The following is a 22786-nucleotide window of genomic DNA, read 5'->3' as shown; positions in this document are numbered from 1 at the left end:
GATGCTCCAGTGGGGAGAGGCAGTCATCTTCTTGAGATTGGCTCCCTAACTGCAGTGTAAATAGACATGCACCCAGTCTTCTCATGTGACCCCTGCTTCGTGTCACTTGCAGAGGACTCAGTGCTGCCTGGCCCTGGGCCCTTGGGGCTCCCCTGGTGCAGATCAGGTGGTCCTTGGTTTTGTTTATTGTCAGGTGGGAATCTAGTTTCCTTGGGTTTTGCTTGTTGGTTACCAACTAGTTGTCTGCGTTCAGGTATCTAAAAGTTTATTGCTATTGACTATCTGTTCTACACCTTTGGGGTTTATACTCTAAAAAATTCATGCACCAGTGTTTTAGTGGGGTTTTAGGAAGAAACAGAGACAAAAATGCCTGTATCCAATCCTCCTTCTTGAACTGGAAGTCCTAAGTATCTTCTGATGTCCTCTCTTGATCCATCCTACTTTGTGGCATCATTTCTTGGAGAAAGATCCCAGACTTCGATTAGCTGGCCCTACTTCCAGCCTCTTCCCCCATAAAGCTCTGTTGTAGGTTGCAGATCTGCTTACGTTGTTCCTCTGCTTAAAACCCTTCAACAGCTTCCAATACACAAACAAAAACACTCAAGCTCCTCAGTTTGGCAAGGAAAGTTCCCCAGGAGCTGACTCCTTGGTACCTCTCTTCCTTATTTACTACTGCTCCCCATTCCAAACCTCCTCACCCATCACCCCAGGATAGAGCTCCTTTAATGCCTCTGCTTGTCCCATGCTATTCGCTCTTCCTTCCAACATTTCCACTTGGCCAGCTGTTTGATCCTTGATAACACAGCTCACCACACCATCTTTGAACCTTGCCCTTGGTGGTGGTAGGTGAGGAGATAGGAATAGACTGGGTGTCCCATCCATTATAATAGCAACAATAACAGGCAGCACACACAGCATGTAGCAGGTACTCTTTGGGCCCGTTACACACTTCAAATCATGATTCTTCTCATTTTCTGTTATCAGAAATGGAAGGTGTGGAGAGGTTCTGTAACTTTCCCAACTGAGTCAAAGTGTTGGAAGTTGAACTCCAGGGTTCCTGCCTTTGTGTGTCAAAGGTGCCCATGCTTTTGTCATGGCGCAGTTGCTGGCATACTAGGCTGTCACCCTGCTAGACTAGGAACTGCCTGAGGCCAGGGACCAGGTCTCTGTTATCACTGCATTATAAATGCTTGGCATAGGCCGTGGCATACAGCAGGGGCTTAAAATATATTTGTTAAATAGAACCTGCCATCCTCTAATCATCTGGTTTTTTTTTTTTTTTTGCTTTTTTAGGGCCACACTCAAGGCATATGAAAGTTCCCAGCTAGGGGTCAAATCGGAGCTACACCTGCCGTCTGTGACCTACACCACAGCTCACGGCAACGTCAGATCCCCAACCCACTGGCGAGGCCAGGGATCGAACCCGCAACCTCATAGTTCCTAGTCAGATTCATTTCCACCATGCCGCAATGGGAACTCCCCTCTAATCATCTTATGATGGCTCCTATGCATTTCCCTCGTGTTCACGCTACAGCCCTTGGACAAGATACTAATTATTCAGAAAACCATGATACTAGCTCCTGTTGGCATTGCAAGGGAAGGACCCATTAAAAGACATCTTCAGCAGCTTTGCATTTGCTTAGATATGTTTTGTGTACTTTTAGAATGGTGGTCATATTATCATTTAATTTATTTATTTATTATTTATTTTTATTTATACAAATCCACTGGTTTAAATCCTCACAGGGGTTTAAATGATGTGGAAAATTCTAATGATGCTCCTTTGATGAAAAGATTTTTTTTTCTCCATACTTAGCATAATCTTCCTTTGAATTATGCCAGGAAGTCTTAAAACCTTAGCTTTATTTTTTTCTTTTTGCAGTTCTTCTTTTCTGGGATGCCATGCCAATGGACCGTGGGAAGGAAGGAGTCTTTTGCATGCATAATGGGGATGGTCTATAAGAGGCAGCCTGGGTGCAGACAGATCCCAAAGTTGGTGGGTCGGGGAGCTAGGGGACCCCTGGGCATGAGGTACAGCCTGGTGAAAGCTGTTCTGGCTGCAGAAGGTGGTGCTAGGGAGGACAGGTGTGTTACCAGGCGACCTTGTGGGTGGGTAGTTTACCTGAGAATGGTCCTAGCCCTGAGGAATGATGGCAGAATCAGATGGAGGTGACTCAAGAGTTTTCTTGTTGGAAGACTTTAGGGGGTGACAGTGTGGCTGAAACAGAACTGAGACTGCTCTTGCACAGAAGTATGTATAAGACTAAGAAGCATTTATAGTCTGTATTAAAGTATGGGGGGTGCTGGAGAAGTTTGGCTCTAATCACCCCCCCTTTTTTTTTTTGTTTTTTAAGGCCACACTCACGGCATATGGAGGTTCCCAGGCTAAGGGTCAAATTGGAGTGACAGCTGCCGGCCTATGCCACAGCCACAGCAATGCGGCATCCGAGCTGCATCTGTGACCTACACTGTAGCTCCACAGCAACACCGGATCCCCAAGGCTAAGGGTCGAACCTGCATCCTCATGGATACTCGTTGAGTTCGTTTCAGCTGAGCCACAACAGAAACTCCCTGATCACCTCATTTAAATAATACCCTCAGGAGTTCCCGTCGTGGCGCAGTGGTTAACGAATCCGACTAGGAACCATGAGGTTGCGGGTTTTGTCCCTGCCCTTGCTCAGTGGGTTAACGATCCGGCGTTGCCATGAGCTGTGGTGTAGGTTGCAGATGCGGCTCGGATCCCGCGTTGCTGTGGCTCTGGCGTAGGCCGGTGGCTACAGCTCCGATTCAACCCCTGGCCTGGGAACCTCCATATGCTGCGGGAGCGGCCCAAGAAATAGCAACAACAACAACAACAACAAAAGACAAAAAGACAAAATAATAATAATAATAATAATACCCTCAGCGCCTCTATCTTATGAACTACATTTGTTTTCTTTGCCCTTCTGAACAAATCATGGAAGAGATAAAGTCTTCCACTCCTCTTCCCATCATGACATACTTGGCAGTGCCACTAGATGGGTGGCACTGCTAGAAGGGTGGCAAGATAGAGCAGTGCTTATCAACATGGGTCTGGGGTCAGATAGACCTGAGTTCAAGCCTGTCTGGGCCACATACCTGCTGTGTGGCCCTGAGGATTCTATCTTTGGCCTCTCAGTTTCCTCATCCTTGAAATGTGGATATCACTTCCTTCCTGGGTTTGTTTGAAAGATTAAATGAGATTCGAATGTATGCAAAGCATTTAGCAGGGCACCTGGCATATGGAAAATATTTGATAAGTGTATGATAGATGCAATTATTATTATTGTTATTCAATGTTTTGTTATTATTATACAGATGAACCTTCCATTCTTAGACAGATCTCAGGTAGGACCAGGAGGCCAGGGGGAGACACAGGGTCCAGAATTACCCCCTGTGTGGTTTAGTGGGTATAGGAACTTATTAGGTGTTGAGGTTCAGGGTTGGGCTCAGGTCTGTTTTTGTTTATTTGTTTGTTTTTGTTTTTTTAGTTTTTTTTTTTTTTTTACAGTTGTACTTGCAGCATATGGAAGTTTCCCAGGCTAGGGGTCAAATCAGAGCTGCAGCTGCTGGCCTACACCACAGCCACAGCAACGCAGGATCCTTAATCCACTGAGCAGGGGCAAGGATTGAAATCCACATCCTCATGGATACTATTGGGTTTGTAACCCATTGAGCCACAACGGGAACTCCTGGGCTCAGGTCTGGAGGGAGGTTGGGAGGCTCGCCAGACAGCAAGGATGGAGAGGCCCTTCTGAGACAGTGGATGCAGGGGTCCGTGAACTGAGCTTGGAGAGGTCCTTCCTCGGGGCTCATTTGCTCTGTACACCTCAGTTCTGGGGCAAGAGCACTTACTCCAGGCTGAGGGTGGTGGAACTAAAATTCCTGAAACCTGCACTGGTGGGATGGGGCAGGAGACCTTGCAGGTTGGGCTCACCCAGCAGTGTAGCAGCAGTAAGGAACTGGCCAAGGCCCTCAGAGCATCTCTTTCTCTGTACTGCAGAGTCTGGTTGTTGAGCTCCCCCCAGCCTGCTCTTCCAGATGAAGGTGGCCTCCCAGGTACACAGGGGTAGGGGTTGGGGGGAAGTGAACAGGTAGTGCTTGGCATGGGCATCTTACAGAGACAGCCAGACATGGAGCCTGTAACTTCTGCAAAGAGATAGACTTCAGGAGACTGAGGACTGGTCGGCCTCTGGAGCCCCCCACAAAGGGGCTGAAGGGGCAGAGGGAGTGGGAGCAGGGCCAGGCCTGCCCGGGAGTCTGTCTGCTCCTCTGGCAGGCTGTCCCTCTTGGGGATGAGGCATCAGGCCTTCCTATCCCCCTAGCCCTGACTCCACACCCTTGGAGCTGCCTGCTGGAATCTGGCTGTCTCTGGGGACACGGGGCCCACCTCATCAGGCCCACATAGGCAGACCACTTGGCACTCAGAGCTCTCACTTCAAATGAGTACACTGATGCCTGATTTAAATACCAGTCCTCTGTGAGTGTTGGTCTGAGTCTGCCTTCCTGAATCCTTGTCCTCTGGGGACTGACAAGATCCTGCTTGCAGGCCCCTGAGGCTGGAGGTCCAGTCTCGGGACTGGGAAGTTGGCTGAAGAACTAAATGCTGTCCTGGGAGGTTATTGGGAAACAAGCAGCATCCTTGTTCCTGTGAGGCCCACCCTTACCCCCGGCCATTTCCTTAGATGGCTGCCTGTGCGTCATCTAAAAAACTAAAAAAACAAAAACAAACAAAGAAACACACACACACACACACACACACGCATGCATGCACGTGAGTGCATGCGCATACAAACCTGTGTATACTGGGAGAGAAATGATACATTCAATGTGAATATCTATTATAAGACATGTTCTGATTTCAAAAACATTAGAATATATAAAATTGTGCGTCTTAAATTAAGGAAGTGTAGTACTGCTCTTAAAGCTTATAATGATTGAGAGCTTGCTAGGAGCCGGGCTCTGTGCTAATTCTTTGCATAAATTATCTTGTCAGATCTTCAGTGTCTTTATGGGAGTAGCATCATTAGTTCCTCACTTGGCCAATGAGAAAATGATGAAGCTCAGAAAGGTTAAGTAACTTTCCCGAAGCCACACAGCTACTATGTGCTAGAGCCAAAGCCTATAAACCACTTGCTAAGGCCAATGCATTTGTTCTTACTCCATATCTCTTCTTGCCTCTCCAATTTAGGATGCCAAGTTCATTGTTGCAAAGGGCATTCACAGTCGTTATCCATTTCTAAGTCCATTTCTCCTGTTAGGGGCACATAGAATTCCATCAACATATTCATCACTTTTTATAAATTCTCCTCTGGTTTTAATACCATATACTTTCTGGAAAGAATCTATTGACGTTTCTTGGGAGTTCCCATTGTGGTGCAGCAGAAACAAATCTGACTAGTATCCATGAGGATGAGGGTTTGATCCCTGGCCTCACTCAGTGGGTTGGGGATCCAGTGTTGCTGTGAGCTGTGATGTAGGTCCCAGATGCAGCTCAGATATGGCATTGCTGTGGCTGTGGCATAGGCTGGCAGCTGCAGCTCCTATTTGACTCCTAGCCTGGGAACTTAACATATGCTGTGAATGCGGCCCTAAAAAAACAACAACAAAAGAACCCCCCTCCCCAAAAAAAACCATTCTCACTTTAGTGTGAATTCAAGTTTCAAGTGACAGAATCATATAATCTTACAGAGATAAGGGACCTTAAATTGCATCTAGCTTTACTTGTTGCCAAAATGCAGAATTCTCTAAGCAGTGAGTCTGATGTGGCTGCCTAGACTGTCCTTTCACCCTCCCCATGGTGGTGAGCTCACTATCTACCACCTCTCTAATCCACAGAGCTCTCATTGCTGGATTATGTTGAACTAAAATCTGCTTCTCTGCAGCTTTCTACCAGCAATACTCACTCTTCTCTCTGGAGTGATTACAAAATAAATCTGCTTCTTTCTTCCCATGACAACCTTTCAGACACACATGAGCTCTCATATCCCCTCTCTTTTCCAGGCAGAATGCCCCATTTTCTTGATGTATTCTCTATAAGACTAGTTTTAGTCTCTCTCACCATCCTGGCCACCCCGGTGTGTGTGTACATGCTCCAATTAAAAAAAATCTAGCACTGATCATATCTCACCCGTCAGGGTCCTTTTAGGGGGGTTGAAACTCAAGCCTGGCCTCTTGTCACCAGAGGAAAGGTCTTTGTGCCTGGGAAGAAATTTCAGACACTAACTTGTAGCTGGGAGAGGCATTAGGAACCAGGTACCACTTATACATAGCTGTCCTATGATACATTTGATAGGAGTTTTTAACCTGATGGGGACAGTCGGCATGTCACTCAGGTCTTCCCAGTTAGGCTGTAAGTTTATCCGGGGCCGGTATCACGTCTAATCATTTCTGGGGCCCTCCGAAGTGCCTGCTACACTGGTCATCCTCCCTTCAGCTGCCAATAAACATGGTTGATTGATGGACTCACTGGAGCCTAAGAAGTCATTTTCTGCTCTGATGCGTCTCAGAATCCAGCTGTGTCCAGCTGGAGCCAGCGCTCTCGTTGTCACTATGAACACGGACCTAGATCTCCTGGCTTGCTCAGGCAGCACGATAGGATGCATTTCACTTTAGAACTCCTCTCTTCTACCCCCAGTTGGGGAGGGGCTGCAGAACCCTCAGTGGACTAGCACATCCAAATGTAGAAAGAGCGATGGACCCTGCTCCTCGCTCCTGCCCCTGCCCCCTTCTCCTTGTTTTATTTATCTGCCAAAGCTGGGGTAAGGAAAATCTCCCAGATGTAGGCATATCCCAGGGCGGCAATTTGTAGAGAAGGGGGTGATGTATCAAACAGATGTTTCCAGTTGTGTCTTCCTTGAGCCTCTTGCCTGTGCTCCACCTCCTGGCCCCTCCCTCCTCCTCCCTCATGTCGCCTATAAATCAAGTGCCTCTTCTTAAACTTGTAATCACCAAAATAAGGCGATGATATATAAGGAATTCTGAAATACCAAATAATCAGCGGAACACTTCAATTTAATGGCAGCAATAAGTCAAGTGTCTCCACGTTCATCTGGGGAGGAAGAAGCACGTCTTGCTCTTGGTCGTTTCGAAATGACAAATGCTCTTTTGTGAGTTGTAACAAGTCAATTATCTACATGTCAAAATCTGAGGAACTCCTTTTTAAGATATCCTTTTATAGATACATTTAAAAAATATCCCAGGAAGGGAGGGGACTGGAGCTCTTTAGTTATTTTTCTGGCAAAAGAAATCTGGGGAAATGATAGCTCCAAGGAGAAAACTGTCCAAAATGACGTTAATCAGAGATGCGGGTGCCCTGTGCACACAGAATGCTCGGGGTCTGTTTTCATCCAGTTTGAGCAGGTAACAAGGAATCGGCTCCACCTGCAGTGGCATTTTCAGTAAAACTTCCTGGTTCCCCCAAAGAATGCTGAGGGGTCATTCAATCCTCCAGCTCTCCTTGGATATGTTGTCTGCCTTGTATTTTTCATTTCAAGGAGAATTTCTTCCTTTTGCATTAAGAAAGCAGTCACGCCTCAGCAGCTGGTCCTGAGATTGGAAGCTGTGTTATCTCGTTATGTCTGGCCCCATCTGTTAGGGTGCCCCAGAAAGGTTTGCACCCTTTCCCAGGTTCTATTTTCCTCTCCTCTCACATTGCATTCATTTGCCACGCAATGAAATACAAGAGCATCTGCTGTAACCTCTCCTGTGAAAGCAGGTGGGGCTCAAAGCCATCCCAGGCCTCCAGCCAACGGGTGGGTTTGTCAGTTTCAAAGTTTTCGAGAAGGTTATGCCATCACAATTCCCAATGTCACAGCTGTCCCAGTGCACCAGGCTTCAGCCACCTCTCGTGCTCTGGGTGCTATTTCGGGCAGTACCCTGCAGAGGGGGTCTTAAACTGAAACCTGTCACAGAGGTGGGTGATCAGACTGTGGATGGTTTGGCCACTGTCTCATGAATGGTTAAGGGATTCGGTAGAGAAGAAAAGACACTCTGTGTGTGGATCGATGCAAAACGGATGCTAGGAATGAGCATCCTGCCCAGTGCCGAAAGTGTCCAGGCAGAGGAGGATTATGCTGGAGGTAGCCGGTGATCCAGGTGGGCCCCTCAGACCTTGCATCTCAGGCACACATGACGCTGTCCTTCTGAACAGTGCTGAAGCTTTTGCTGGGACGGCCTGCAGTACAGCTGTTGTTTTGCTATTAGACTTTCTCTGCCACTGTGACCCATGTCCTGCCTGGTGTGCTCTCAGCCCCTTTCCCCTCTAACCCAGCCCCTCTGTTTTTGATTTCTCAGCAGGCTTCCCTTCCACTGTCTCTCTTTCTTCCCTAAATATTTGTTTTTTTTGCAATAACTTTTCCACTTTGTATTCCGCCTCCACCCTTTTGTCAATTCTCAACCTGCCTGGTTTGGATGCCGTCTTATGATCCATCCATGGGTTCATTCATTCGGCAGTTATTTGAATGCTTTCTGTGTGTTAAATAAGTACATGTATGTGATGAATAATTTTATGGGGCAACTTGACAGGGCTATTTGTTGTTGCCCAAATTAGCTGATAAAGCGTTACTGCTGGGTGTGTCTGTGAGGGTGTTTCTGAAAGAGGTTAGCATTTGAATTAGCAGATTGAGCAAAGAAGATCACCCTCACCAATGGGGTGGGCATCACTCAGTCCTCTGAGAGCCTGGGTAGAACAGAAATGGAGAGGAAAAGAGCTCCTGTCATTGTGCAGCAGACGGAAGGAACCATGAGGTTAAGGGTTCAATCCCTGGCCTCGCCCAGTGGGTTAAGGATCTGGCATTGCCATGAGCTGTGGGGTAGATTGCAGATGCAGCTTGGATCCTGCATTGCTGTGGCTGTGGCGTAGGCTGGCAGCTGTAGCTCTGATTGGACCCCTAGCCTGGGAACCTCCATATGCCAAGGGTCTGGCCCTAAAAAGAAAAAGAAAAAAAGGGCAGAAGAAGGATAAATTTTCTCCCTGCTTGAGCTGGGTCCTACCTTCTTTTGCCCTAGGATATAGGTTCTGGTTCTCTGGCCTTCAGTCTCGGATTGGGACTTACACTCTTGGCCCCACAATTCTCAGACCTTTGAACTTGGACTGAATTACATCATCAGCTTTCTTGGTTCTCCAGCTTGCAGCCAGCAGAGCATGGGACTTCTCAACCTTCATAACCATTTGAGCCAAATCCTGTAATAAATCTATCTCCATCTGTCTGTATCTAGAACTACTTATCTATATTGATATCTATCAATATCTATATGGTATTATAGATAGCTCTGGAATTTGCTAAATAGATAGACCTATATATATTTCCTGTTGGTTCTGTTTCTCTGGAGAAGCCTAATACCACATATAAACAGTTGTACTTTATGAAGGTAAAGGCAGGTGTTAGCAGAGAAAATCACAAAGATGACCTGCCTTGGAGAGTCAGGGAAGACTTCCCTGAAGAAGGGGTGTTTGGATTGAAACTTGAAAAAAAGCAAAGAGGCATTCAGATGAAAGCAGGAGCAAGAGTGATCCAGTAAGAGAGCAGAATGAACAAAGGCAGAAGAGAGCTTGGATTGTCCCAGGAACTGAAGGGAGAAACAGTTAGTAATCCTTATTTATGTATACATATCACAGGAAGAATGCTGAACTTAGGGAAGGTTCTTGCTGCCTGGAAGCTTTTGCTCAAACGGCCACATTTCCTTCCAAATGTTTGCATCCCTGCAGAGTTGCCACCTCCTCCAGGAGGTCTTCTCTGACTACCCGTTCACACTCACTATCCCTTATCCAACTTTGTATATGTTGTGGCATCTATCACTAAGCGAAATGATGTCATTTATTTGATTAGTTCTTGATAGATGATCTTCCCCATTAGAATGGAAATGCCACCCATACAAACCCTCTACTAATCAGCTGTCATATTTCAGCACCTGACAAACAACAAGCACTTAATACATGTTTCGTGGGTTAACAGATGATGAATGGTAGGCTGGAGAAACAAAAGATTTGTAAGGAAATGTAGTTCCATTATAATCAAGTACCCACAAGACAAATGCTGAAAGGGAAGAGGGAGGACGTGTTAGGATCCACGCCAGAGCATCATTACAGAAGGAGGGAGATAGATAAAGAGCATATTTATTATGTGCACATAAAGGCCAGTACTTAAGCTTCTTCCTCTTAAGTGGGCTACCATTTCTGCTGTTTGCAGTATGAATTTGCTTAGCAACTCCTGTCGCCTTTGTGATAAATAAACACAGACGCATTTCTGTTCTAGGCATTTTTAATAATCAGGCGGCTGCCAAGCCCCCCAGTTAGTGCAATGCTTGTCACTGGTTGCAACAAATCCTCTGCAGTGAAAGGCTCTGACTTACAAGTGTGGGCACCCTTTCCCTTGTCCTTGGAAGGACAGGGATCGTGTCTGGTTGTTTAATGTTTGCCCCGTTGTGAGACGATGAAAAGGCAACCTGACCTGCACTTGGGTTATTCACAGTTCTTTGTTGAGCCCTTAAGTAGCAGCTGCTGGTGAATTCCCTTTTGCCATGCTTTTTCTACCATGCTTTTCTAGTTGCTGTTTATAAAGCGAAAATAGTTCCATTGTCGGAGTTCCCACTGTGATTCAGTGGTTAATGAACCTGACTAGCATCCATTAGGATGTGGGTTTGATCCCTGGCCTTGCTCAGTGGGTTGAGGATCTGGTGTTGTTGTGAGCTGTGGTATAGGTCGCAGACGTGGCTCGGATCCCGCATTGCTGTGGTTGTGGCATAGGCCAGCGGCTTCAGCTTTGATTGGATCCCTAGCCTGGGAACCTCCATGTGCCATGGATGTGGCCCTAAAAAGACAAAAAGAAAAGAAAAGAAAAGTTCCATTGTCAAATCCCAGCATAAAACAGAACAGAACAAAAAGATCCAAGAACTTGGAGAACAAAACAGGTTGAGAGGTGAAATGGCTTGCTCAGTGGATTCTCAGATGTTGGGAGTGATGAATTGGGGTGACACTTGATTTATGGCTTAGGTGACTGGTGAATGTTTTGTATAGGTTGGAGTTCAGTTAGAGAAGCAGAACCATTAGGAGCTCGTTCTCTTTATTTATGGATATGCATAGAGATATAGACAGATACAGATTTATAGGGGTTTGGCAATATGCAGTGAGAGCCCTACAGTTTATGTAGGGCTGTAAGTTTTTGTCTTCAGGGCCGGCAGGGAAGGAAGATAGACGGAATGTGGGGATGCAAAACTAAAGGGAATCTGCAAAGATGAGCCAGGACCCATGAGACTGGGCTGGATGAGTTGCTCTTTCATCGCCTTTAGGTTTTCAATGCAGGAGATGCTGGTTTCCTTCATCACAGAGCTTCTCTCTGGTCCAGCAAAGAGAGATGCTGATGGGAGAGATCCAGCAGGAGCAGGAGGAGCCACCTGCCTGGCTGTTGCCTCACATGGGTGAGGAGGACCGGGGAAGTGGCATCAGTGCCCGCTGACCATCTGGGGCTTTCTGAGACTAAAACAAAAACTGTCTCTCCTTCACTTCTGCCTTCCAAGTCTCCTGTAAAACGTCTTTTGTGGCCATACTAAACCAGAACTATGCAGGGAAGGGCTGGTGGGAAACAGAAGTCCAGCCCAGCTGAATTGACAACCCCCGAGACAGGGATTGACAAATCCTCAGTCATCGTAAGTGAAATCATGGCTGTGGGTGAGATGACTCAGGGATTGTGTAGAGCCAGATAATAGCATAACTGAAGGGATGGGCAGAGGGTAGGAGGGTCTCTCTGCTGTGTAGCATGAGAAGGAGAAGTCAGAGAGGTCCGGGAGAAACTGGAGGCAGTGCTGAGTTCCTGGGTATGAAAGTGAGAATGAGAGCCCATAAATAATGATGAAACAATGAGGAAGGTGATAGCCAGGCACAATACTGAATTTTTTGTGTGTATTTTACATTTGTTAATTAGTTTTTTTATTATGCTTGATTTACAATGGTCTGTTAATTTCTGCTGTGCAACAAAATTGACCCAGTTATACAAATGTATACATTCTTTTTATTTTTCACATCATCCTCCATCATGTTCCATCACAAGCGATCAGATTAGTTCCCTGGGCTACACAGCAGATTCTCATTGCTTATGCATTCCAAAAGCAATCGTTTGCATCTACTAACCTGCGATGAAACAATGAGGATGATGATAGCCAGGCACGATACTGAATTGAATGACTGGCATCTAAGGCACTGCCCAATCAGAATGGATGCCGGATTATGAGGATGTTCCCGGGGTCCTTAGGGAAGGCATCACAGCATCCTGTGAAAGTGGACCTAAGGTCTATAGGGGCATTGGGGAAGTGGCTGTTTAACATCCAGTAGGAGAGTTTCCCCACATTTTGATACCTTTTGTGCTGTCTTGGTGCATGTATGCTGAATAGCAGCGCTGCTGGTAGCTAACAGTAATTGTGTACCTACTGTGTGCTCAGCTAAGCACTGGGAATCTGTGTGGGGGTAGTATCCCTCTGAGATGCTTTGTCCCACCTGACTGACTGGTGGCAGGGTGTGGGTGTGGTGGGGGTAGGGATCAGAATCTTGTATCCTAGCAGAGCAAGTTGTCAGACCCATATCAGCAAACATGTTTCCAGGAATGCATCACTTTTGCAGGAGGATGTATTTGGGGGAGGTTTTATAGTTCCTGCTCCACATGGGCGGGGGACGTTTAAACTGGCACCAGCTGTTAATGAGTGCCATGCTGCTAATTAGGATAGCCTGGAGAGGAGCAGCTGTGGTGATTTGGAATGACAAAGACTGCAACATCTAGCTGCTGGAGTCCTGGGGACCGTCTCTGTGGGGCACATTCTGAACCATGAGGACCCAGAAAGACTCGTGGGGCATGAAACATGGAAGTTCTTGGTTTGAATGAGCTGATGTGATTGTCCACCCAGATCCAACACCAGAAGATTTCCAAGGTGCCTTGTTTTTTTTTTTAGGGCCACACACGGGCACATGGAGGTTCCCAGGCTAGGGGTCTAATCGGAGCTACAGCTGCTGGCCTACACCACAACAACATCATATCCAAGCTTTATTTGTGACCAATACCACAGCTCACAGCAACTCCTGATCCTTAACCCACTGAGCGAGGTCAGGGATTAAACCCGCAACCTCATTGTTCCTAGTTGGATTCATTTCCGCTGTGCCACAATGGGAACTCACCAAGGTGCCATTTTGATTGTTGGTTTGTGGATACAGCTTGGGGTGCAATGCCTGAAAGTTTGTGTACTCAGAAGTAACCCTGAGGCCACATGTACTTCGCCTTCGTCTCTTCTCTGCAGCATGAGGAGTACTGTTCTCCACCTGACCTCTGCCTTCTGATAAGTTTGGTCCTGCCATCTTTCCCCTTCTCCGAGAAACTCTGAAAAGGCGCCAAGGTGTTACTATCTTAAGTGATCTGAGGATTTGTCTCAATAATACTACCAGATTGACCAAGCACCATATATCCGGGATTACTCCTACCCTATTTTGTTGCCATTTGGCTTGGATTTGGTGAGGCCAGTGTGGACAGGCTCAACTTATATGTGAGCCAGGCTGCCTCACTCTGGCTACAAATGGGTCTAGAAACTGGGTCATCTGCTACATGTACTTTGACCTTTGAGGGGCAGGAGGAGAGGATGAGGGTAGCTCATTGGCCCTCTCACCTCAGTGGCTAAGGGGGAGCACAAAACACATGCTTTCTTAACAGTGGGTGAGTGACTGCCACTTTGACTCATGGAGCATGTCATTTTGAGGCAGAGTCATGAATAAACATTTAGGTAGGTAGTGTAGAAACATGGGCTTCGATATATTCCCTGATTAATGTCCATGGTTTAAGATTTGTAAAAGTAAATCTAGACAAACAGGCCTTGCTTGTTGGAAGATTAACTATTGAAGGTACATTTGTTTTACATCAAGGTGGACATTAACCCCTGACCTATACATTTGACTGTTAGCAAAAGAAAGTGAAGAATGGCAACGCCCAGTCTAGGGGAAAGAAGAACAAAGTAGCCATAAAACTTATGGGGCATATCCATCTCTAAGACCCTATTGGCTAAGGCCTGATATTGCTGACTGGACAAGACCAATGGGAAACAGGAATGATATCTGGACCCCACATTGGTACCCCTGTCCTTAAGAAATAAAAACCTCCATAGAGCAATAGAAAGAGGGGACTCTTCCTCCCCCTCCCAGTGTCTGTGCTGGGAGCTCTTTGCTTTCCTGTAATAAAGTCTGTGGCTTGCTGCCTGTGAGTGTGTGTTCTCGAAGTTTATTCCTCTGCCCCATGAACAAGAACCCAGATTCTGGTAACAGCTCGACTATGGATTTGTTCTCAGCTGTGAAACGGAGCATGGCCTTATGGGGCTCCTGGCACAAAAGCCTTTCTGTGTCCCTCACTTCTTGTTCTCAGGAAATGGGCTTCATTTGGCTTCCATGACCTTTCCTGAGTTCCTAGGGACAGGTTCAGACAGCTGCTGATCAGGGAAGGAAGGGGATGCGAAGACAAGGGAGGAACAGTCAAGCGACAATAGTCCAGCCTTTGGGGCAGGATCCTGGTTCCCTCTCAAGGGATACATATAATGACATAGGCATCTTATACACCTAAGAGAAAAGTTATATTCCTTATGCTTCTTTTAGAAAAGAATACTTTATAACTGAATGGCTTAGAGTCCTTCCTTGTCCTTCTCCCTGGCTTAATTGCACCCTAAACACAATCACCCATAGGCTAAAGATTAGGAACCCTGAGCATAATTGCCTGTGGGTTAAAGACTATTAGTACATGATGTTTTTCAGGAACTTTCCTGGTTTGTTCTCATCTCTGATCAATATGCCCTTTTTGCAAGTGCTGTTATTCTAGGCAATAACCCAGAAGACCGTCATAATCATACCAAGATCTCCTGACTCCAGCTTTGATGACTAAGATTCCCCCAAAGAAGAATGCATGTTTGTCCCAAGCCGGATTCCTATCTGAAAACCTGTTTTTCTTCTTTCTACTATAAAGCTCCTCGCAATTCTTTGTAATAGGGGGGCACCATCTTTAGGGCATTAGCCTGCTGTGACCCTCCTTTGCCTGGCAAAGCAGTAAAGCTATTTTTTTCTCCTTTACCCAAAACCGTCTCTGCATTTCAATTCGGCACCAGCAGACAGAGGCTGAATTCTGGCAACAGCTGTTCTTTCCTTGGATATTGTTCCCTGCCTAAAGAAGGAACTCAGCAAAAGGCAGCGAATTGGATTTAGAGTCGCAACTTTCAAGATGTTTATTCATCCATCATTCCAAGGACTTGAATTTATGGTGTGCGTTCCTTACCAGTAAGTAGCAATGGCTTCTTAATCATTTGGTATGGCATCCTAGGCTCTGGATCTGGCAATGAGAAGGGAATTCCAGGTGGGGCAATGACAGCAAAAGGTGTGCAAGTTCGTGGACCCATGGTGGTGAGAGCCATTGTCGAGGTTAATGGGAGGGAGTGAACTCTACCCAAAGATCCCATTTTTATTTTATTTTATTTTGTATATTTATTTAGTCTCTTAGAGCCACACCCTAAGTCATATGGAGGTTCAATTGGAGGTTCAATAGGAGCTGTAGCCGCTGGCCTACACCACAGCCACAGCAACATGGGACCTGAGCTGCACCTGCGACCTACACCACAGCTCATGGCAATGCCGGATCCTTAACCCACTGAGCCAGGCCAGAGTTTGCTCCCACATCCTCACGGATGCTAGTCGGGTTCCTTAACTGCTGAGCCACGACCCATTTTTATTTTAACAGCTTCCAAAGAAACACTGGCAACTGCTGTTTCAAACTCCCCATATTGTAATTTTGGTCAATAGTAGGGTTTAGGCAAAGAAACGGAAAAAAGCATTTGATCTCTTTTATGTTTACATTTGACATTACTAGTAATAATTACAAATTTTCCAACCATTACAATCTCCAGTTATGTTTATGATTCCCCATGATTATCTCAAACATGTTTCACAGTTCACGTTCACAAGCAAACATTAAAGGTTCATTTCAGATGGGTAAAAAACAGGCCTGTCAAAACAATTTGACAGAAAGACAGTCCTTATCTTTTCCACAGAATGGCAGCTAAGAAATTTGTCCCTTAAGTGGACTATAATGTAGTTTGGTTTTTGTTGGGGACCAATTTCAATCTGATTTGTAAGCAAATAGGTTCTTTAACTACCTGGGTTGTAAATAATCTTTATCCTCCAGCTTCTTTTTTTGCGCCAAGAAAAGCAATTTGCAACATAATGCCTGGATAAACAAAAGTATTTTTAGGTCCAAGGGATTTTCTTCAGTTTCCCTTTAATTAAAGCTGATTCTCGTCTTAAAAGGTGATTCATTTCTCAGCTCAAATTTTTCTTGCAGAAGGCTTTAGATGATTCCGTTTTTACAGAGTATGCTTCCCCAACATCCAAAGTGAAATGGGCTTTCACAGCTTGCAGGGTAAAGCCAGAATTCTATTACAAAGGCTGGTTTTGCCTCTTCCTGCCCTCCTGGCCCCATCCTGTGCCTCTTTCACCCCAGCCCCACTGAACTTGATATTCTTCCAAATTGCCAAGTTCTTCCCTACTGGTGATCTTGGGTACATGAGGTATCCTTTGCCTGGAACATAATTCTGTGCCACCTTCTGATGCTGGAAAGATGTTACCAGATTCCAGGTTCTTGTTCATGCAGCCGAAGAATTAACTTTGTGAACACACAGGTAGCAAGCATGCAGAGTCTTTGTTACAGGAAAGCAAATAGCTCCCACGAGAGCTGGGAGCAGGGAGAAGAGCCCTCCTTCTCTGTTGTCTTATAGGGATTTTTATCCCTTAAAGATGGGGGGGGGGTACCATTGTGGGGTCCAGAAAGCTGTAGTTTTCTCCCATTGGCCTTGCCCAATTACCTGTATCAGTCCAGGAGGGGTCTTAGGGGTGGAAATGTCCCCTAAGTCTCATAGTTTCTTTGCCCTTTTTGTCCCATAAACTGAGTTGCAGGGGGTTAGAGATTAAGGTCCATCTGGGCGTAGTAGGTACATTCCCTGCAGTGAACAAGGCTTGTGGGGATATTACTCCCTGGAGCCCTTAAGCCACAAGTGTTAATCAGTGGTCATACCAAAGAATGCATGGAAGCCCATGCTCCTACACTGACTACCTCATTTCCTACACCAACTAGTCAACTTCTGTCTCGGATGAAATGTCCCTTCTTTAGGGAATTTCCTCTGACTCCGCACCCCCACCCCTTTCTGCAAACACTTTAGTAGCTCCTGTGCTTCTCTATTGCAATGTTTTGCATACTTGTCATTTTCTAGTTATTGGTACCATTGACTTAAAAAAATGCACAACCCGAACGTTGAAGGTTTTCTTTGGGGTGAAACTGGGACTTAAGCCTGGGAGACAGCATCTCAGGTATCCCTAGGAAACTGCTCCCTTCAAGATGGGGGGGTACCAATGTGGGGTCCAGAAAGATGTGGTTTTCTTCCATTGGCCTTGCCCAATGGGTGGGTGGGGTGGGTGGGGGAGCTAGGATATGTAGGAGTTTTTGCAACTAAGGGCAGGTGGCTGGAACAAAAGAGATCTGGGCTCACTGAAATCATTTCTTTGATATGCACCTCAGCAATCTGGGCCAGTATCCTGAGTTTTAACAGCCTGGGGTGGGTGGGTGGGGGGCTCACTGGCTCACCCTTGGAGGTGGCTGCATTCAAAGATGACTGTGAAATACCACCCCAAAGAGGCAGGGGGAAATAATATCAGTGTATATATGATAAAGGTGAGGGGGAGGTGCAGGCAGGCAGGCACACATTTTACCATTTTACAAAAGTTTTCTTGCTGGACTCGTGAAGGTTATCACCAGCCACAAGGGGCAGACATCACCATGAAGGAGTGTAGTGTTTTTCTAGATATGAGGAGATGCAAGAATTGGGCACATAAAAATCTTCTGAAAATATCTGACTATCTGAAGACGTGTTTTTCCATTTTTCCCAGAGCACAGAGTGCTTTACTCCCAATTTCCACCCTGAGATCCACTCCAGGGGTGCCGCAGGTTGGCGGCTGCCGTGGCTCATGGATTTCACACATGTAGAGGCAGGTGGCAAGTGGTGGCCAGTGCCAAACTCCAGTTCACAGTATGACTTTATTTAGCACATCTTCTCTGCTGGACTGTAAGTTCCTTGGGGATAGGGACCATATCTGTTCATTCACTACTGCATCTGCCTCACAGTATCCTCCTCAGTGGTTGGACATAGTTAAAATGTGTTAGTTGATTGGGAAAAATATAGCTTTTTTATTAAAACAGCTAAATGCATTAACGGAAAAACACCTTACATTAAAAAAAAAAATACGAACAGTATTGTCCTTTAGAATTATTTACAAAGCAAGATTCAATGTGATAAACTCTAGATGCATTTCGGTATCGTTTTCATCGATCCTCCATGGCTGCTCATCATGAAATGTTTCTTAGGATTTATCCTGGTATCATTATGCTAAAGTCAGACACATCTTCAGGACAGCATTTTCACTGTGACTTCAGCTCAATGATAGTTTGTCAGCAGATGTCCTTCCATCTTGGAGCTATCGGTGGCATTTTCTGCCTCAGTCATGAGGAATTTATTGCCTGCTTATGGATTCAAATCAGACAGAGCTGCCTTAGCTGGCTTCCTCGCCTCCAGCTAGGAAGACCTCTGCTATGGTAATGACACGTGCAAAACATCGTCCTCAAATCACAGGGAAGAAAAATTTTCTTGGACTCTGACATTTTAGAATTAAAGTGAAATGATATCTCCTTTATTTTGCCTTAGCTGGGTGATCCTTGCATGCAATCACACCCCATTTATCTGTGACTTTAAGGACATGGTGTCTAGATCCTGCCCTTAAAGAACTTACCATCTGGTTAGGCACAAATAGATGAAAAGCAACTCAAGGCAGGATATGCTTAGGGGTGCATGAATATCTCAGCAGTGGGCCTTGGAGGTTGGAATAGCGATTTCTAAAGAACTTAGGTGATCTCTAAGGAGACTTTGAAGCGCTTATCTTAATTTTCACAGGATTAATTCTCATTTCTTTTTTTCTTTCTTTCTTTTCTTTTTTCTTTTTTTCTTTTTTTGTTTTTGTTTTTTTTGCTTTTTAGGGCTGCACTCGCAGCAAATGGAAGTTCTCAGGCTGGGGTCCATTTGGAACTACAGCTACTGGCCTACACCTCAGCCACAGCAGTGCAGGATCCAAGCCATGTCTGCAACCTACACCACAGCTCACGGCAATGCCAGATCCTTAACCCACTGAGTGAGCTTAGGGATTGAACCTGTGTCCGCATGGATCCTAGTCGGGTTCCTTAACCACTGAGCCATGAAGGGAATTCCTACCTCTCATTTCATTCATGTCTCAAATCCACCATCTTTTCCCCAGCAAAGGCTTTCCTGACCACCCTGTCTGATACAGACACACACATTGGGTCATCCTTTATTCCTTCACCATACTTTAATTTACTGCTTTCCCACTAGAACATAAGTTCCCAGAACAGAGGGACTTTGTCCTGATCATCACTGGGTCTCCAGCACCTGGTAGGTTGTTAGCACATAGTCGGCATTCATTCATGTTTACTGAATGAATGGCTGGGCAGGAGGTACGAGGGGGTTGAACGCCTACATAAGGAAAATGGAAATCCAGATGGATGAAATGTCTGGACAAAGGACTGGAGGATGCCTCAAAGCGGACAAATTGATAGAAGAAGGAGGCTCGTTTGAATGAACAATGGGAGGGTGGGCGGTTGGTTTATGAGGTAGGACGGGGCTAGGTCATAGAAGGCTTTGAACAGCCAACGTTGAGTTGCTCCAACTGAGGCATATGTGGAGTGGACCCTAGCCTAGGGACATGGCAGTAAGAATGCAAATTTGGGGAGGTGTTAGACAGAAACCATCAGCAGGAGTTGATAAGTGACTGATGTGGGGGCGAGGGAATCCACAGTGGTTCTCCAGCTCTTGACCCTCCAAGTGTGTTGATGCTTCTGACGGTGCAGGCATGCCTCATTTTATTGCACTTTGCTTTGCATTTTTTAAAAAAGGAAGGTTTTTGGCAACATTGAGAATGGCAAGTCTATTGGCATTATTTTTCCGACAGCTTCTGCTCACTTTGCATCTCTGTGTCACGTTTTTAGTAATTCTTGCAATGCTTCGAAAGTTTCATTATTATTATGTTTGTTATGGTGATCTGTGATCAGTGATCTTTGACAATATGACTGCAAAAAGAGTATGACTTGTTGAAGGCTCTGATGATGGTTAGCATTTCTTAGCAATGAGGTATTTTTAAATTAAGGTGTAGATGTTGTTTTTTAGACGTAATGCTATTGCACCTTAATAGACTGCAGTATAGTGTAAAACATAACTATCATATGCACTGGGAACCCCCAAAATTCTTGTGACTCACTTTATGGAGATACTCACTGTATTGAAGTGGTTGGAACTGAACCCACAATATCTCGGAGGTATGCATGTTAGTGAAGTCAGAGTAGAACTTGGCTTTGGAGACTGGTAGGTGGGTTTGGCTTGCGCTAGGTGGAGGGTAAGGGAATCCCAGGGCATTCAGCAGAGATGATCTGCAGCCATGGGTGCTGCCAGGTAGACACTCCTAGGAGAGGTGAAGGCCTATTTCTAGCCTGCTCCTAGAACTGGCTCAGGGAATCACTGGTTCCCACTATACTCTTTCATCAGTCCCCACAGTTGCAGCTTCCACTGTTCTGTCCAGGTTGGTTACTCCTCTTGGAGGGAGGAACTTACTACCTAACCCCCGAAGAAGCTTCCTAATTCATCATCTCATAAAGCTGGTCTTGGTCGTCCACTCTTATTATACGCCTCTGATCCATAATCTTCCCATCTTCTAAGTACTCTGAACTTCTCCCCTCTTCCTTCAGTTCTCCATCTAGATCACAAATGTACTACCTTGTGTGTGAACACACACACATACACACACCATGTACTGACCCCATCAATCATGGAGTCCAAGGCCTCCATAATTCAATGAGGCCAATGCCTGGCACATAGTAGGTGCCTAATAAAATGTCACTTAATCCTCCCTTGACCCCCTTCTCTCTTCCAGCTACTCCATTTGAGTGCAAAACTGCCCAGAAAAATGGGAGGGAGGTGGGCCGGCTGCTGGGTTTCCAGGCCTGTGTACCCATGAAGCTGCTTCAGAGCAGAGTACTTTGTGTCCATAAACCATGACCTTTGTTATCCATGGATGTGGCCAGCAGTAGCAGTCCCTGTCGTGAGGACAGCAAAGGCGACAAGACTACACTATTTGTCTCGGCAGCGCTGACAAATGCTTTCTCAAGTGCTGTGCAAAGTACACTCTTCTCCTATTCTTTCTGTCTGGGATGGGCCTTTTTTTTTTTCCCAATTAAAAATTAAAATAGCTGTCGAATTTATATTCATTTCTCGAGTTTGCAGTTTACGCTTCATTTCTCATGAGCAGCCTGCATTATTGTGGGACTCATTTGCTTATATTGCCGCTTAGAAACAGCCACTTCAATCTCTGCTTGGTTAAAAAGGGCTCCCTCATGCCCAGGTATCACAGGGCAGTGACACATGGAATCGGGTTGAATAAGAGTGACAAGAGGCTCTGTAGCATGATCCCCTTCTGAGGAAAGAATTCCCCCCAGTGCCACCCCCAGGGGTCATCTCACCTCTTCCTCAGCAGCTTCAGGGTTGATAGACACAAGAGATGCTGCTTCAACTCTTAGAAAGTTCTTTCTAAGTGGCCACAAATTACATCTCTGTAACTTCCACCCACTGTTCTTAGTTTTACCCTTTGTGCCTCATAGATCAAATTTATTTCCTTCCTTCCTTCCTTCCTTCTTAGGGCCAAATCTGCAGCTTATGGAGGTTCCCAGGCTAGGGGTCCAATCGGAGCTGTAGCTGCTAGCGTATGCCACAGCCACAGCAATGCAGGATCTGAGCCATGCCTTGGACCTACACCACAGCTCACAGCAATGCTGGATCCTTAACCCACTGAACAAGGCCAGGGATTGAACCTGCATCCTTATGGATGCTAGTCAGATTCATTTTTGCTGAGCCACAATGGGTACTCCAGCATCAATCAAATTTTCTACAAGAGAGTGCTTTAAATTATGAAGACAGTTCTCTCGCTTTCTGTTATGGGTTGAATTGTGTCATCCAATGATATATGTCGAAGTCCTAACCCTGGTACCTTGGAATATGACCTTATTTGCGAATAGAGTTGTTGTAGGTGTAATTCATTAAAACGAGGTCATACTGGAGTAGGGTGAGGCAAATATTGCTAATGTCTATAGGACATAGATAGACACCCAGGAGGAGAAAGCAGAATTAAGGGCAGGGTGGGGGTGGGGATTGGAATGATGCTGCCACAAGCCAAGGAGTGTTTGGGGCTATGAGATGCTGGAGGAGGCCAGGAAGGATCCTTCCTCAAAGACTTCAGAGGGAGCGTGGCCCTGTGAACATCTTGATTTTGAACTCTGACCTCCCAGACTATAAGAGAATAAATTTCTATTGTTTTAAGCCACCAGTTTGGGTCTTTTGTTACAGCAGCTCCTGGAAGCTAATACACCCTTGGAGACTTCTCTGGGCTGAACATACCCAGGTTCTTCAGTTGTTTCACAAATGATAGGCTCTCCATCTTTTCCTTAGTTTCCTTCCTTTAAGTACCTTTCATGTGCCAAGCCAGTTACTCTAGTGGTGCTCTGAGCAGCACACCTTATATTAGAACCATCAGCTCCCTCATTCCTGGATTCTGTCTGTACCTCATAGCATAGTTGGTTTCTTGGTGGCTTTTTTGTACCTC

The 22786-nt window shown here is 45.7% G+C and overlaps 1 long non-coding RNA gene across 8 annotated transcripts in view; it reads left to right on the top strand.

Moving 5' to 3' along the window:
* LOC106509423 (uncharacterized) overlaps positions 1 to 22786 on the top strand; it is a 193437-nt gene that overhangs the window by 30555 nt on the left and 140096 nt on the right. For 3 of the 8 annotated variants that reach the window (XR_014837280.1, XR_014837281.1, XR_014837282.1), the window contains one exon: positions 15142 to 15307. The exons of 2 other annotated variants lie outside the window; for them this stretch is intronic. This is a non-coding gene — a long non-coding RNA (uncharacterized LOC106509423). Of the gene's footprint in view, positions 1 to 1882; positions 3287 to 15141; positions 15308 to 15519; positions 18327 to 22786 lie in introns of those variants that run through there. 3 more of the 8 variants (XR_014837283.1, XR_014837284.1, XR_001306967.3) reach the window with 3 other exon arrangements.

This window comes from Sus scrofa, chromosome 2 (genome assembly GCF_054392235.1).
Source record: "Sus scrofa isolate SSC_HxYL_T2T_F1_AM1 chromosome 2, Sscrofa_HxYL_maternal_Yorkshire_Landrace_v2.0, whole genome shotgun sequence".
Lineage (NCBI taxonomy): Eukaryota > Metazoa > Chordata > Mammalia > Artiodactyla > Suidae > Sus > Sus scrofa.
This window is presented reverse-complemented; position numbering and strand designations above follow the sequence as displayed.